The sequence below is a fragment of the Gossypium arboreum genome, chromosome 11, assembly GCF_025698485.1.
Source record: "Gossypium arboreum isolate Shixiya-1 chromosome 11, ASM2569848v2, whole genome shotgun sequence".
In the NCBI taxonomy this organism is placed as follows: domain Eukaryota; kingdom Viridiplantae; phylum Streptophyta; class Magnoliopsida; order Malvales; family Malvaceae; genus Gossypium; species Gossypium arboreum.
The window spans coordinates 111861101-111876939 of NC_069080.1; the positions used below are offsets into that span (position 1 = coordinate 111861101).

At 35.0% G+C, this 15839-nt stretch overlaps 1 long non-coding RNA gene across 2 annotated transcripts; it reads right to left on the reverse strand.

The window, feature by feature from the left end:
• Window positions 1-967: 967 nt before the first annotated feature.
• LOC128284237 (uncharacterized) lies at window positions 968-2969 on the reverse strand. Of its 2 annotated transcripts, XR_008274617.1 has the most exons (3): window positions 2685-2967; window positions 2091-2169; window positions 968-1256 (listed from the first exon to the last, which is right to left on the reverse strand). It is a non-coding gene; the product is annotated as an uncharacterized LOC128284237 (long non-coding RNA). The 2 variants fall into 2 exon arrangements; XR_008274616.1 differs by lacking the exon at window positions 2091-2169 and having other exon boundaries at window positions 1038-1256; window positions 2685-2969.
• Window positions 2970-15839: the final 12870 nt, after the last annotated feature.

The following is a 15839-nucleotide window of genomic DNA, read 5'->3' on the forward strand; positions in this document are numbered from 1 at the left end:
TGTAAAACCACAAAAAATGTTTCACTATCTCAAATGCACTTTCACAAACTGATAAGTGCTCTCAATACTCAGTATATAAACTTATACAAGTCTGAAGTTTATAAGACCAGTTAAAATACTAAAGATCAATTATAATCCCTTCTAAACAACAACTAAAATAGCTAAATACAATATAGTAATAACGATCAAAGTAAGGTGGGTTGTTGGAAGATAAGTCTTCAAGATTAGTTTCAATCCAACATCCTTGATCCAAGGGATTCAGTAAGATTGATGTGATTCAATCCAGTCCTTAAGATATGTTTCTACAACTAGATTGATCTTTGTTGATGAGCTTGTGTAACACTCTATACTCGGCCTGGTATGTTTCTTTGATTGATCCAAGCTCAAATTCGGGATGCCACACCACCGTCTCGTCTCATGTACATCAAATAGGAAACTAGATCCAAGCAAATTGGTCTTCTTTTTTTAACATGTATAAGTTTTAAGTCAACCAATTAGTTAATTAACAATATTACATGCCAATCATTCATTAATTGGTCTTACGTACAGTTAGAATCATGCATAAGGGCTATTTAGCAAAATTTCATAAAACTGTTCATAGGTATCGATACTGACATTTAAGGTATCGATATTTTCTTCTTGTGGTATTGATACCACTTGGAAAAACGATACCAAAATAGCTTACTGTTTCTCGAACAAAAATCCCAATTGTCGAAAATTATTGGTACTTGCTATAAATTATCAATACTTTGGTCGCTATAAATTATCAATACTTTGGTCCCGTGTATCGATACTCGAGATAAGGTATCGATACCAAATCCCTATTCTGTTTTCCTGTATGTTTTAATTCACAGAGGTATTGATTTTTAAAGCCAACTATCGACACCTCTACTACTGGAGCAAAAAATGCAGCATAGAAGAGTAAATAACTCATTTCAAATAGTTCCTAAGTATCATGCATTAAGTATTTTTTTTAGTTCATCATGCTATGGCTAAGTTTATTAGTCCAATGTGTCCAATCATCCATGCAAGAATCGTTAGGCCAACTTCGATGTATAAAAATTCTAACATAAAAATAACATGAAATTCTTATAAGCCAAATCAAAATGTTCAAAGATCAATAACCCAAAATTGTTCTACCACATTGCCTATTTCCCTATTACGAATATAAATATTAGATCACCTACGATAGATAACTAGTCTTCCTTGGATCACTCCCTCGATAACCACACCGCCCACACCATGACGTCTCTACTCTACATAGGTTGAAATGAGTGGGTGAGCTTTAACAAGCTTAGTAATGCAAAGAGTTTCCACAATGCAAACATAACATCATGCAACACAACCAGTCATTTACTCACAAGAACCTTATTAAGTCTAACACCATATAGTATTAAATCATGCATCATCTAATATTTCATTCTCACACTCATTCAAGCATAGAACATATTCCACATGATTACATTAAATATGATAAGATGACACTAGGGATATGAAACATATAGTGAGCACTATCATCACGCATCGGATACACGGATCTCCAAAACACCATATAGACTCATAGAGTTAATCATGTCCCAAAAGTGAAGCATATAGCTAACACTCTCCTTATTTCCCTTCACATGTCCCGTTGAATAAAGCTTAGCTCTCATTCCCTTATCCCTCCCAATATGTCCTAGGGCCTCAACGCCCAAAACCACTATACATATAAATGAGTACTCACAATCCTATGGCATGCCAACTATATTGAATGGTTCCAAGATCTCAAGGGAAAAATATCAGAAAAACAACACATATTACTTACCAATGATCTGTGCACTAACATTGCAAATCAGCATCTTTTGCAAAACACTAGTGTAGTCATATAACATATACATTACACATTTATTTCATGTATATAATTGCACTTCATACAGTAATCGTCATATCTACATATCACATGTCATGCATATTATATAACCACATAACCACAAGACAAGTATAGTTATAAGAAAGCTTGCACTCAGAACTTACAGTAGGGGTTTAGGCTATATCTAAATTCCTAAATAACACACGACTCGTGTTTACGAGTAGCAATTCCATACACTCACCACTTTACTCTTTTACCAAAAAGTCGAAAGCTCAACTTATCTTTTCCTTCACTCGTAGTAAGCTTTAATGAATCCGGGGCTTCACACACATTCATACAATAAACACAGTCAAATATTCAGCCAAGGATTTACTCAGACCCACTAAAACACAAGCTTAACCTAAGTTCCCATGTAACTTAAACTATTAACATAACAAACTTTTAATTCTAATATTTTGGTCTATACTCAATATTTTTGCCTAAAATCAGTTCCGTTCACCTAATTAATCATCTACGTCTAATCCACAACCTTCAAACTAGACAAATCTACTCAATTCATGGTATCAACTTTTTTCGACATCTTTTAGGCAATTTTCACAAAATTCATTAAAACGTTATAAATCTTTAACGAAACTTCAAGGTAAGTTTAAAAACCTTCTAATCATGCTAAAAAAAATTTAAAAAAACTTTGAAACCGAGTTTTTATGCAAAATCCCAAAATCCACCATTAATGGCTCGATTTTCAGCTTTTATTTAAAACATGCGACTTGAGGGCTAATAATTCATTTTTAAGGACTAGATATCATGAGAAACTCATAGGAATTTGAAAAGTTACCTTTGATAGAAAGATTAGATGAGTTTTGACGCAATTCTGAAAAGCGCACTTTTGGAGAAGATAACGAAATCTATGGAGTTTTGAATGTTTTTCTTGAAGATTTATGATGGTAAATGACTTGGGAATGATAGGAAATCAATGTATTGTAGTTTGGGAATCAAAAATCGATTTAAAGATCAAGGGAATGGAAATGGGTGGCACAAGGGAGAGGAGAGGGAGAAGCTATCGTGAAAACTGTTTGTGTGGGGGGTGATTTTTAGGTTCAATTTTAAAAACTGATAGAATTGCCACATAAATTCCCACAGTTTTGACTTTTTTAAAAATCAGCCCTTCTCCAAAATTAAGGGTTTTTAGAACACTTCTTCAAAAATTGATTTAATAGTTAAGATGTCATAGTCGAACACAGTCTCGATGTACCATGCTATGAAATTCTGAACACTCTACGGTTAAAATTCCTAAAATACCTCTGAAACTCTTAGGCCTATTTTGAAGGGTTACAACTTGAATTATTTTACAATATCAACAAACCCTAAAGATTTTGTTTAAATAAATTGCTAACTTCAAATATGACAAGTAGCACTCTGTCGTAGTGGTGATGGAAGTGGGTACTTGACACTTCCGTTGGCACAAAGTAATAATATCCCCCTTCGGCAAGTTTTTGAACAAAACCTAACAAGGTAGGAAGCTAATAAACAAACAACCATAGCACCCTTTAGAACAATTCTTTTAATCCAACATACTTAAATTAGAACGTAATTAAGCAAATTAACCATCGATGCTTTATTTAGAATTCACATCAATAATCAAAACATTATAATTATAACTAAGAAAAAAGTGGATAAGTAATGTGCACCAATGTAAAACTATCCAACCATTATAAAAGTCCAATACTTCAACAGTACAAGTCCCAAAAGACAAAAAAAAAAAAAAAACCCTTTGAAAAGGAAAAAAGAACAAAACAAATTTTAGCAGCAACCATTTTCAAAATGTACTCCTCCTTTTTATACAAAAAAGCCAAATTGCTGGTCCTGAGTGAGTGCCAACAAATCATTGCAAATGGCTATTTCATGATCCTTGATCTTTTGCATCACCTTGATTTCAACTCGGAACCTCGCAGTGATTCGATTGTTTGATTCTGTGGAAGAAATGAGATCATCAACTATTCATTTCTTGAACCTAGCAAGAGTGACTTTTGTGCTTGCAGAGGTGGGCACTTCAGCAGTTTCTTTAATAGATTCTTCTTTAGGATCTTCCTCCTCCATATCATTAGGCTGATCCTTAAGCTCAATGGTGACATGTTTTCCCTTGAGCCATTTGGAAGAGGACTTCAACTCAAGAACAATTCTATCACTTGCTCAGTGGCTTGCAGTAGCCTAGGATTCTACTTCAGAAGTACTTGGAAGATGAGGGAAGGAAATGGTAAAAGGTATCTTCCATGGATTCTCTCAGCTTGTTTAACAATCTCTTCATAAATTATAAGTCCTAGGTCAAATCCCACCATTTTGACTATCTTCTTAAGTAGCCCAACAACCTTTTGTTGGAAAAACCCTGATTTGAAAATGGTTTTCTTGTACAACGAAAAATTAAAATTTTGATAATCGAATAGGTTTGTAATATTTATAACAATAAACTTTAACCGAATACATACCTGTATTTTCAGATAAGTGGATCCTTAATTGTTTTTAACTTCCAACCAAACGATCTTCTTTGCTATTCTTGTACCACAAATTACTTCGAGTGTGGGCTAAAACCAATTGAACCAAAACACAGAACTATAAAAAGTTTTCTTTTTGGGGTAAAAACAAAAATTCTCTCTTCTTTAATAGAAACTGGTAAAATTGTTATTCTAAAAAAAATATTTAAAAGTTGAGAATAAATTCCCTGTAACACCCCGTACCCGAGTCCGTTACCGGAGTCGAACACAAGGTGCCCACAGACTTAATTGTTTTCATAGTCCATAAAAAAAAATTTCCAGACAAGCTGGTTACTGCATCACTGTCGCCTTAAAAATCATATCTTGAGTTTCAAAACTCGAAAATCAGTTTCGTAATTTTTCCCTGAAACTAGACTCATATGTCCATCTACAGATTTTTTTATAGAATTTTTGGTTAAGCCAATTAGTACAGTTTATTAGTTAAAGTCTCCCATGTTACAGGGGTCGACTACACTGACCTTCGCGCGTTACAACTTGAATATCTACCTGTACAGGGCTTCAATACTGATGCCGTTTGTTTCTATAGAAACTAGACTCAAAGAGGAATCTATACATATATGGCATGACTCCTAATTATCTCTGGTTAATTTATAATGAATTTCCAAAGTCGGAACAGGGAATCCAGAAACCGTTCTGGCCCTGTTTCACTAATACCTAAATATCTCTTAACATACAACTCATATGACCGTTTCGTTTCTTCCATATGAAAGTGGATTCATCAAGGCTCATTACATAATTTATTCACTATTTAATTCCATTCCTACTATTTTTAGTGATTTTTCACATCCACACCACTGCTGCTGTCAGCATCTGTTTTCAAGGTAAACTTTACCTATTTCGTGGTTTCCATGGACCAACTAGAGTTTTGTCATACATAGGTCCACATATGATCATATTTAGCCATTCCAAGGGCTGATCATTGCCCAACACTTCCATTCCAGTCCATAGTCACATCATGAAACCATATATATATATACATAAACACAAATGGTCTAATGCCATACTCCACTTCTATGCGCCATTTTCGCATGGCTGTACACACATACATCACAAAAAGTACTCGAAAAACAACAAAGGTTAGTCTTATACATGCCATTTTAAAGCTCAAACAAAATTTGTACCAAAAGGGGGCTTTGATAGTGTGGGAGACTTCGACTTCCAAAAATCCCGAGTCCGATAGCTGACGAGCCAAAATCTATAAAACAGAGAACAAAGAAACGGAGTAAGCAATTTATGCTTAGTAAGTTTTGAGCAAGGGATTCCAGCACAACAAAAGCATAGCATTCATATAGCTAAACGGATAATTTCATATGCACACATTCTCAATATCCTACTTACTTCACATTACCAACCCTTATGTTCATACACAAAAGATCAACTTAGCCAAAGGCCGGTAGCTCGTTTATCAACTGAGCGAATACTTATTTGTAAGGGCTCAACTAATTCAAAGCACATACGAAACATACCTCATTGCTGGAATTTTGCAAGCGTATTAACTGAAATTTTTACAGCAAGATTGCTCATTCCCGAATCACGTAGCTTCGGAATTTAACCGAATATAGCGACTCGCTCGATTGTCTTCGGGACATAGCCCGGTTATAGTGATTCGTACAATTGCCTTCGGGAATTAGCCCGGATTTAGTAACTCGCATAAATGCCTTCGGGACTTAACTCGGTTTTGGTAACTCGCACAAATGCCTTTGGGAATTGACCCGGATTTAGTCACTTAGCACAAAAGCCTTCGGGACTTAGCCCGGATATCATTCGAATAACCAAGCACATATATCAACAAATCATAACACATTCTTATTACATTCTCATTACCAAAGCTCAAACACAAGACACTTATCATATTTACAATTTCGGCTCAATAGCCACACACAAAGAGCATGATTTCAATTTGCTTAACACATGATCTAATCAAATCATAATCTAAGTTCCATTACTCGAAAACTTACCTCGAATGTTGTCGAATGATTCCGATGGCTATTCAACCACTTTTTCCTTCCCTTTATCGGATTTAGCTCCCCTTTGCTCTTGAGCTTAATTTAACAAATAAATTGATTTAATCATTTGAGCATCGAAGAGGAATTCAAGGTACTTAGCCCACATATTTTCATTAGACATTAAAGTCACATATGTACGAAATCATGAATCAAACTCAACACATTAGTTAGTACTCTCCTTAGTCAATTTTCCAAGCCAAGAATAGGCATCAATATGCTTGCCTCTAACCGAATGCATGCACACCAATCCCCCTCATGTGGCCGAATATGCATGTCCATATTGAGGCCAATTATACACTTAATACCACACATAAACGGCATACATTTTACTAACTAACGCATTCCATATTGTAACTCAATATGCATCAATCATTTACTTCATAACCGAAACATCATCATATGAAAATATATACCTTGAGATAGTATATATGTCATACCAATACATCATGTGCAAACATATATATATATATATGTGACATCCCAAAATTGACCCTAGTCGGGATGTGGTTTCGGGACCACAAAACCGAGACACAAAATTAATTAATTATTATTTTCTATGTTTATTGTGCATGAATATACATATGTGAAAATTTAGTGCCTTAATTTCGTCATTTGTAGGTGAAATTTATTAGAAAGGACTTATGTGAGGAAATTGAGAAATGTGCTAGGCTAATGTTAAAGTGGGCTATTGATACATATTAGAAAATGCTTGGATTTGCATGTCAAATTGCCAAATTTCCTTATGGTGGCGGCCAAGATAGATTGAGGATGGGCAATGTATTTGTTTGCCTTAGATTTTATAATGAGAAATTGGGTAATGGGAGACAAGCTAAAATAAAGAAAGGAATTAAAAAGAAAAGGGAATAAAATAAGAAAAGAAAAGGGGAATGTTCATCCTTACCTTTGCCATTGCCGTGAGTGAGGGAGAGAAAGGGAGGAAAAGAGAGTTCTCTCTTTGTTGAACTTGGCGGCTAGAAGGAAGGAAGGAGGGAGAACTTGGTCACTTGAAGCCTTAAGGAGGTTAGTACATTGTGTTAACTTGTAAGATGTTTACTTGTTGTGAGTGAACGATCATGGTTCTTGTTTAGCCATGCAAAATGTTGAATAATGTTGGGGAATGGAACATTAGGCTATGGAAAAAGGGGGGAACTCTTTGATTGTTTAAGATAGTTTAGATAGTATGTGATTTTTTTGGGTATTGTGAGTTGAGATGTAAGTGTGTGTGTGTGTGTGCTTGGCCATAGGGGTTTGCTAGGAAATTTTATTGGTTGAATGATGGGTGGCGAATGAACTATGAGGGGTTATGAGAAGAATGTGGGAAGCTAAGGTGCGAACCATAGTCTCGGTGATAGGAATGATGCGGTTGGTGTTTTGATGTTTGTGGTGATGAGGCATGAAGTGTTCGCCATGGTACTAAAGTGTTGTGCTTGTGTTAAAACTTAGAAATTATTTTGTTATGGCTAGTATAGATATGGATGACCGAACATGAGAGCATGATTGGATGAAGAGCTTGGTTAATTGTAGTTGTATGTGAATTTACATGATGTTACAAATAGATGTGAAAATATATGCTAGATTAGGAAAATTTGATTAAATGTTCATGAGATGAAATTAGGTGTTTAAAAGATGTTATAGTTGACATTGTATATATATACATACATTCGCCATCTAATTGAGTATAAAGATGATGTTAAATCTAATCGTGATGTTACCTTTAATTATGTGTATAATCGACTAAATGGGTAATTAGTGAGGACGGTTGTTTAATATACAAGCATACATATGCTTGTGTAGTTAAATTATGAATGTTTAGCAAGATGGTTAAACTAGTTGATTTATTGATCAAGCTCAAGGAGTTAAAGAAGGAGAATCAAGCAAGGGAAAGGCGAAGGTCATCGAGTAGCCGACTTGAAATTATTTTACCCAACACAAGGTAAGTCATTAAGCATATATTTGGTGTTGATGTAAATGACCATAATATATACATAATTGTGTTTAAATGAGTTGATGTGTAAATGAAAATGTATGTGTATGGAATGATGCCATTGTTGAATGTATAAAGGCAGCAACATGCATAAGGTATTGGTCTCGGCACTAAGTGTGCGGGTATAAATGGACACGGTGACAAGATTGGCACTAAGTGTGCGGGTTTAAAAATTGTACAGCACTAAGTGTGCGAACTGAAAATATATAGCACTAAGTGTGCGAGCTGAAAATATATAGCACTAAGTGTGCGAGCTGAAAATTATATAGCACTAAGTGTGCGAGCTGAAAATATATAGCACTAAGTGTGCGGATTCACTATATGCTCTTGCGTTACAATTGGCACTGAGTGTGTGACATTATCGAGTTAATCCCGGACAGCGGATCGGGTAAGTACCTTGAGCTCATGGCGAATAGGCACTATGGTCATGCTCGGGGTTGAGCTTGGTAAGCTTTAAATCTATGTGATGATTACAATTGTATGATTGTGGTGAAAATGAGTTGGTGTATAAAAATGACTCAAATATCTTATTGAATAGAATATGAAATGTGAATGTATGACTTGGTACGAGATTGAGCCGAAAGGTCTAAGGAACTATGGTATAGTTCGATATGGATGGAACAATTAGCCTTGTTTCATTGTTTCACTTTGTGATGAATTTAGCTAATGGATAATTGTGAAGTGCTTATGACTTCTCGAGTTATAAACTCACTCGGTGTTTTCTTGTCACCCATTTTAGGTCTCTTGGACTCGTATTGTTGCGTGCTCGGAACCGTCGTTGAAGTCATCACACCGGCTGGAAACCTTTTGGTATTGTCTTCGTAGTTGAACTAGGAGAACATTTGGCATGTATAGGCTATTATGTTTTGTTGAATTGTGGGTTGTAAACTTTCAGCCATGTGAAAATGGCCTATGTGGTCGTCGAGTGGGATGCTAGAACCTATAGCCACGAGTCTTAGAAATTTTAATTTTGATAAGGTGGCCATAATTTGTGTCATGTATGATGGATGATTAGTAAGGCCAAAGAAAGATTCACGAAATTGGCATAGTCTACTGCAGTAACTGTTGCGGACAGTAGCAGTGAGATGAGATTGAAAAATCACTAAAAATAGTATAAGTAGAATTAAATAGTGAATAAATTATGAAATTGAACCTTGATGAATCTATTTTTATATGGATGAAACGAAACGACCATATGAGCAGTATACTGAGAGATATTAAAGTTCTCGTGAGACAGGGACAGAACGGTTTCTGGGTCCCCTGTCTCGACTTTGAAAATTTACCATAAACTATCCAGAAGGAATTAGAAGTCGTGCCTTATATGTGCAGATTACCCTTTGAGTCTAGTTTCATTAGAAACAAACGGCATGAGCATTGAAGCTCTGTACGAGAAGATATTCAGGTCGTAATGCGCGAAAGTCAGTGTAGTCGACCCCTGTAACATGGGCGACTTTAACTAATAAACTGTACCAATTGGCCTGACCAAAAATTCTAGAAATAAATCCATGGATAGAAATATGAGTCTGAATTCAGGGAAAATTTACGGAATCAGTTTCCGAGTTTTGAAACTCGAGATATGATTTTTAAGGCGACAGTGACGCAGTTAGCTAGCCTGCCTGGAACAGCAATCAATATTACAAAGAGAGAAATAAGGGAAGTGAGCCCGGTAACACCACGTGTTCAGATCCGGTGACGATCTCGGGTTTGGGGTGTTACAATATATATATATATATATATATATATGCTAGAGCCGAATCTCAAAGCTGATTATAACTAAACATGAACATAAATTCAAAACACAAATCTTACCTACCATGCAATAAGCATAAATTATACTTATGGATGTACCATGGCCGAATACATCACAACACCATACCATTTCAATTTTGGTCATGGTTAAACAAAGAACTTAATATCTCACTCAAAAATGCTAAAAAGAAAGTCCAAGAGCCATCAGTCCACCATCACATGTATCATTAGCAAGCTTCATATTTAACATGCAATGGCATTAACACAAAATCCACCTTGGCCGAATACCACCCCCATGACATAGCAAGGATTTGAACCATGGGCTAATAAGAACATCAAGTTAGCAACCAAAAACATGCATGAATCTCATGGCACAACATCAAACATACCTTAATCTTGATACAAGTATGGCCAAACCTCTTCCTAATCCCTTCCAAACCAAACATGAAGCAAGAACTCCTCCTTCTTCCTTAGAATTTTCGCCAAGAGAGAATGAAAGGATGAACAAATTTTTTCTTTTCTTTTCTTCAACTCACGGCAATGGGGGGAATCACACACCTTCTTTCTTTTTTTTTCTTTCTTTATTACCCATACTCATTTCTTTATTTATTCCAACATAAACCACTTACACAACATGTTTCATGACATGTTTTGCCCATAATCCCTTGTCATGGCCGGCCACTAGCTATTAGGGGGGGAAATTTGACATGCAAGTCCTCCCTTTTGATTACATGCACTATTAGGTCCTTATTGATTAGCCTATCACATTTCAAAAGTGTCACACAAGTCCTAATAACTGAATTCACATGCAATCGACTAAATCGAAGCTTGAAATTTTCACACATTCATAAATACATATTCTAGACAATAAATATTACGTTCAAACATTTCGGTGACTCGGTTTAGCGGTCCCGAAACCACTTCCCGACTAGGGTCAATTTTGGGCTGTCACATTCCCTCTATTTTTTAGTAGAATAATTGTAACACCCCTAACCCGTATTCATTGCTGGAATAGGGTTACAGAGCATTACCAAACTTTTTACACAATTAAACATACATTTCTCATACATTTTTCCATTTCAAATATAAACCAATCACAATCATTCACATTGTCCTTGATATGAGCTTACCAGGCCCAAAACATACATTCAGAGTGGTTCTGGACTAAACTGATAACTCAAGAAATTTTTACAAAACTTAAAAACTTTTTCAAACTATACGGGACACACGCCCGTGTGGTTCGGTCGTGTGTCTCACGTGGCCAAAGAGATGCCCGTGTCACAGGCCGTGTGGACATTCAGAATGAGATCACATGGCCGTGTCCCAGCCCGTGTCCGACCCTGTGTAACTTCCTGACTTGGGTCATACGACCAACCACACGCCCGTGTGCCCAGCACTTGTGCCCTTTCGATATGGCCTCACAATCCTGTGTGTTAGGCCATGTGCTAGGCCGTGTCAAACCTGTAGGGTATACTGACTTATGGCACACGACCAAGTCAAACGTCCATGTGGAGCATACTGACTTGATTTTTAATTCAACACCAGAGGACACACGACCGTGTAACCTGACCGTGTGTCACACACGGCGGAGACACACACCCGTGTCTCTGCGCCTTTGGACAAAAATAGGCTATTTACCAAGCCATCTTGCCACCCAAATTTGCATACACCTATACCAAACCAAATGGCGCCAAACATGACATAAATAGGTATTCATCCAATCTCAAATAAGCTTAATTCATGCCATTTTAATACCAACATATACAAGGCACAAAGATACCAAAATATGCCATTCAATTTTATACCAAACCTCATTTTCACAAATCATCAATATAACCATATTCAAATATGCATTATTTTGCCTAGATTCACTAGCATATCAATATTCAAAACTCAACCATTTGATATCCATAATGCCTATTCATAACAAGCATGTTCTATCACTAATCAACCACACATCACAAGACCAATTGCACATATATATACATGAGCAAAACATGCCAAATACAAGCCAAATCACATGGCTAAAATCCTAATACATCCATCATCATTTACAAGACAACTGAAAGGGTTAAATCCATTACCAAAATATATCAAAATGACCAAAACTCCTATACATGCCATATAACCATATACATAGATTCAAAAGTACCGAAGTGATAGCTTGATAGTATGATGAGGTCTCTGACGATTCCTGAATTCGAGCTAGCTTTGATATCACTATAAAACACGAAAAAATAAACAATGTAAGCTATAAAGCTTAGTAAGCTTGTATGATAATAAACTCATCTTACCATACAAACACAATTTAAATAATTGATCATATCAATATACAACTCAAATAAATACACAAACCTATCACATATTCAATCACAAGGTTAAATGAGAATTTCAAAAGTTTCTTTGATTCAAAGCTTATACGGTTCATGTACATACCTATACCATCTCGTATCAATCTCATACACATCCATATCTTTCATATACCAGTTGAACCATTTGGAATACTATCGGATACACGGGAATCTTGCACACTAAGTGCCATATATATACCCGAAGCTATCTCAATCTCATATCACATATAATGCTCACCCTCGAGCTATCGACAGGTCTGCTCACACAAGCTGATGGTCATCACGAAGCTACACAGTGCTGCTCACACAAGTTGACGAGTATCCGCAACACATGTCGGATAACTCAGCCACCGGTAGAACGTACGACCAGCACCTAAATCACATAATCCTTAATGACATGTCATTTGTATCCTAATCTATTCCTAAGGTTTAACTGGGATTTTCATATTTGCCGAATCGTCGTCGACTATGTCCGCAAGGTCGTATTCCCAATTTATGCAATATCAAAGCATTTAAAACACAAATATAATAATGCTTATACGAACTTACCTCGATCGCTAAAACGACAAAATAAGTCGATTAGTCTGGTACTTTATTTTTCCCCCGATCTAAATCCAAATTCCACTTTTCTTGATTTAAATGTAATCAAAATTAACTTATTTAATTATAATTCTATTCAATTTAGTCCAAAATTCACATTAAGGAAACTTTACACTTTTTCCCCTAATATTTCAACATTTTTACAATTTAGTCTTTATCTCATAAAAATACAAATTCTTGAATTTAACTTATACCCATGCTAGTTGAATTTCAATTAAGTCCTTAGCAGCCCACATTTTTCATTTATTTCACAATTTAACCACAAAATTTCAACATTTCTCAATTTAATCCCTAGATGATAATTTTGTCAAAAATCACTTTACAAATGTTGTTTATCTAACAACAAGCATGCATTTTCTATCATCACACATCAAAATACACCTATATTCATCAACGAAAAAACTCTAAACCTTTAAAATTTTTGCAAATTAGTTCCTGGGCTAGTAGATTAAGCTGCAATGATATTAAAAACATAGAAATCATTAAAAATAGGACAAAAATGAACTTACATGCACAAGGAGACTAGGCCGAATGCTTCAAGCTCTTTATTGGTGTTTCATACCCTTATTTTCTGTGGTGGAAGCTTAATTGAGAAGATGATACTATGTTTTTATTATTTTACTTAAATTTATTATCAATTTACTTATTTAACCTTTAATTAAACCATTAAAAATCACTTAAACCATGTACATAAATGTCCACTAACATTAAAAATGATATAATTATAACATAAATCCTTTAACTGTTTAATTTCATAGCCATTTATTACCTTTAGCTATTAGAAAACTACTTTTGCACTTTACACTATTTAGTCCTTTTTATCAAATTAAACACTTAAACGATAAAATTTCTTAATGAAATTTTCACACAATCATATTATCATGCTGTAGACATTAAATTAATAATAAAATAATTATTTTGAATTTGAATTTGTGGTCCCAAAACCACTATTCTGATTTGACTAAAAACGGGCTATTATAATAATAATCTCTAAAAGTTGTGCAAATAGCTCTATTGGTTGAGTTGTAGTGGTTTATTTCAAATAAAAAAAATAACACCCTACTTAGAATAAGACAAGGATGGACGTTTTGACCTAGTATTCCTACTAGGGTTGCCACCCTTTTCATGTCCATTAGGGTTTTTGGGCCTCTCTCACATCTGGTCCAATTACGAGTACTTCCTAGGCCCTTTTTGACCCAATATTTTGTAATGTGATCCAACTCGATTCAAATTTTCTATTTCCCAAAATAAACTTTCATATTTATATATAAAACAATTTTCTCATTCCTATTTTACCTCCAGAAAAAAATTGATGATTTTGCCCTTGGTAAACTTTTGACGATTTTGCCCCTAGTAAAATTTTTAGAAAATATGTTCAATATTTCACAACTCAACATGTTCACTATGGCTGAATGATTTATATTCATTTTTGGTCTTCAAAACAGTCCAAAAAATATAATCTCATTCTTCCATCATTTTTTAAGTAATCCTATATAAGATTGCAAATTTCCATTCTCATTTTCATTTGCATTTCCATTTTTTGGACACCTACATCTCATTTTCATTTCCATTTCCATTTTTTGGAAAATACATTCATTTCCAAATGATTCAATTTCTCCATTTTGGCGAAAACCATAATCATTCCTGAATGTTTCCCATTTCTCTTTTTCTATTCATTTCGTTCATTTCTATTCAAACATGCAATTCATTTTTGGTTTCAATAAGCTAGTAGAGGAACTGATTGGACATATGTAGTTGAGGCTCAGATGATTTACAATTAAGTTTCAAGTTTTTTCTTATTAATTATAAACTCATTTAGTCACGAAGTCATTCCATATAGTACCGTGATCGAGCTCTCCTCAACAACATACCATTACGAAAGAAACTACTCAATTCTTATCCAATGACCTCATCATAAGTGTGTTACCCTCATAGAATATCCTTGATATCTTTAGGATAATATCCATTCTCCAAAAATGATCCTATTTTATCTCATGGTAACCATTACATCTTTCTTCATGAAAAGTAAATCACTATCAAATTGTGATCAAGTCATCCATCACAAAGACGAATGACCCATGACCAGATTTACTTTTCATCAACCATGTAATGCCAATGAGAGGATATCATACCCATATTTTGGGCTATGAATTCCATTATTGTGAATGATGCTACATACTACAAAATTCGTACACACAATGCATCCATTTTCAGTTTTTTATCTATTTGAACTTAGGCTTTTACGTACATCAAAGTGTATGGATCACACATACATAGTCCGCCGTCCACTCAGGATCTAGATGTGTCATACTATGAACATCACAAGTGAATAAATCCATAAATAATCCAGGATCTATTCTGCTTGGGTCTTGTCTGATTGCGTGTTAGTCTAGTCAGTCACATCTATGTCTCTATCTTCTGAGAGTCATCCGCTTCGATGCCGAAGACAATGTATCTCCCCAGTTGGACTTGATAGACGATATATTAATCTTTCAATTGGTCTGCTCATTTTTGACTAGACTAATGACATGTTTAGGTTTATCTACTAATACAACTAGTCATTTCGTATTACGATCCGACCATATAATATCGCTTAGTATTAGTTAAACATTAAACAACCAATAAGCAACATTTGCTTCCATTGTGCTTTGTGAGCAAAAATCATGTGAGGACAGTTATACAAAGTTTATTAATGTAATAAATGAATTCATTTTATCAACCAATCTATTCAAAAAAATTACAAGTGTATAT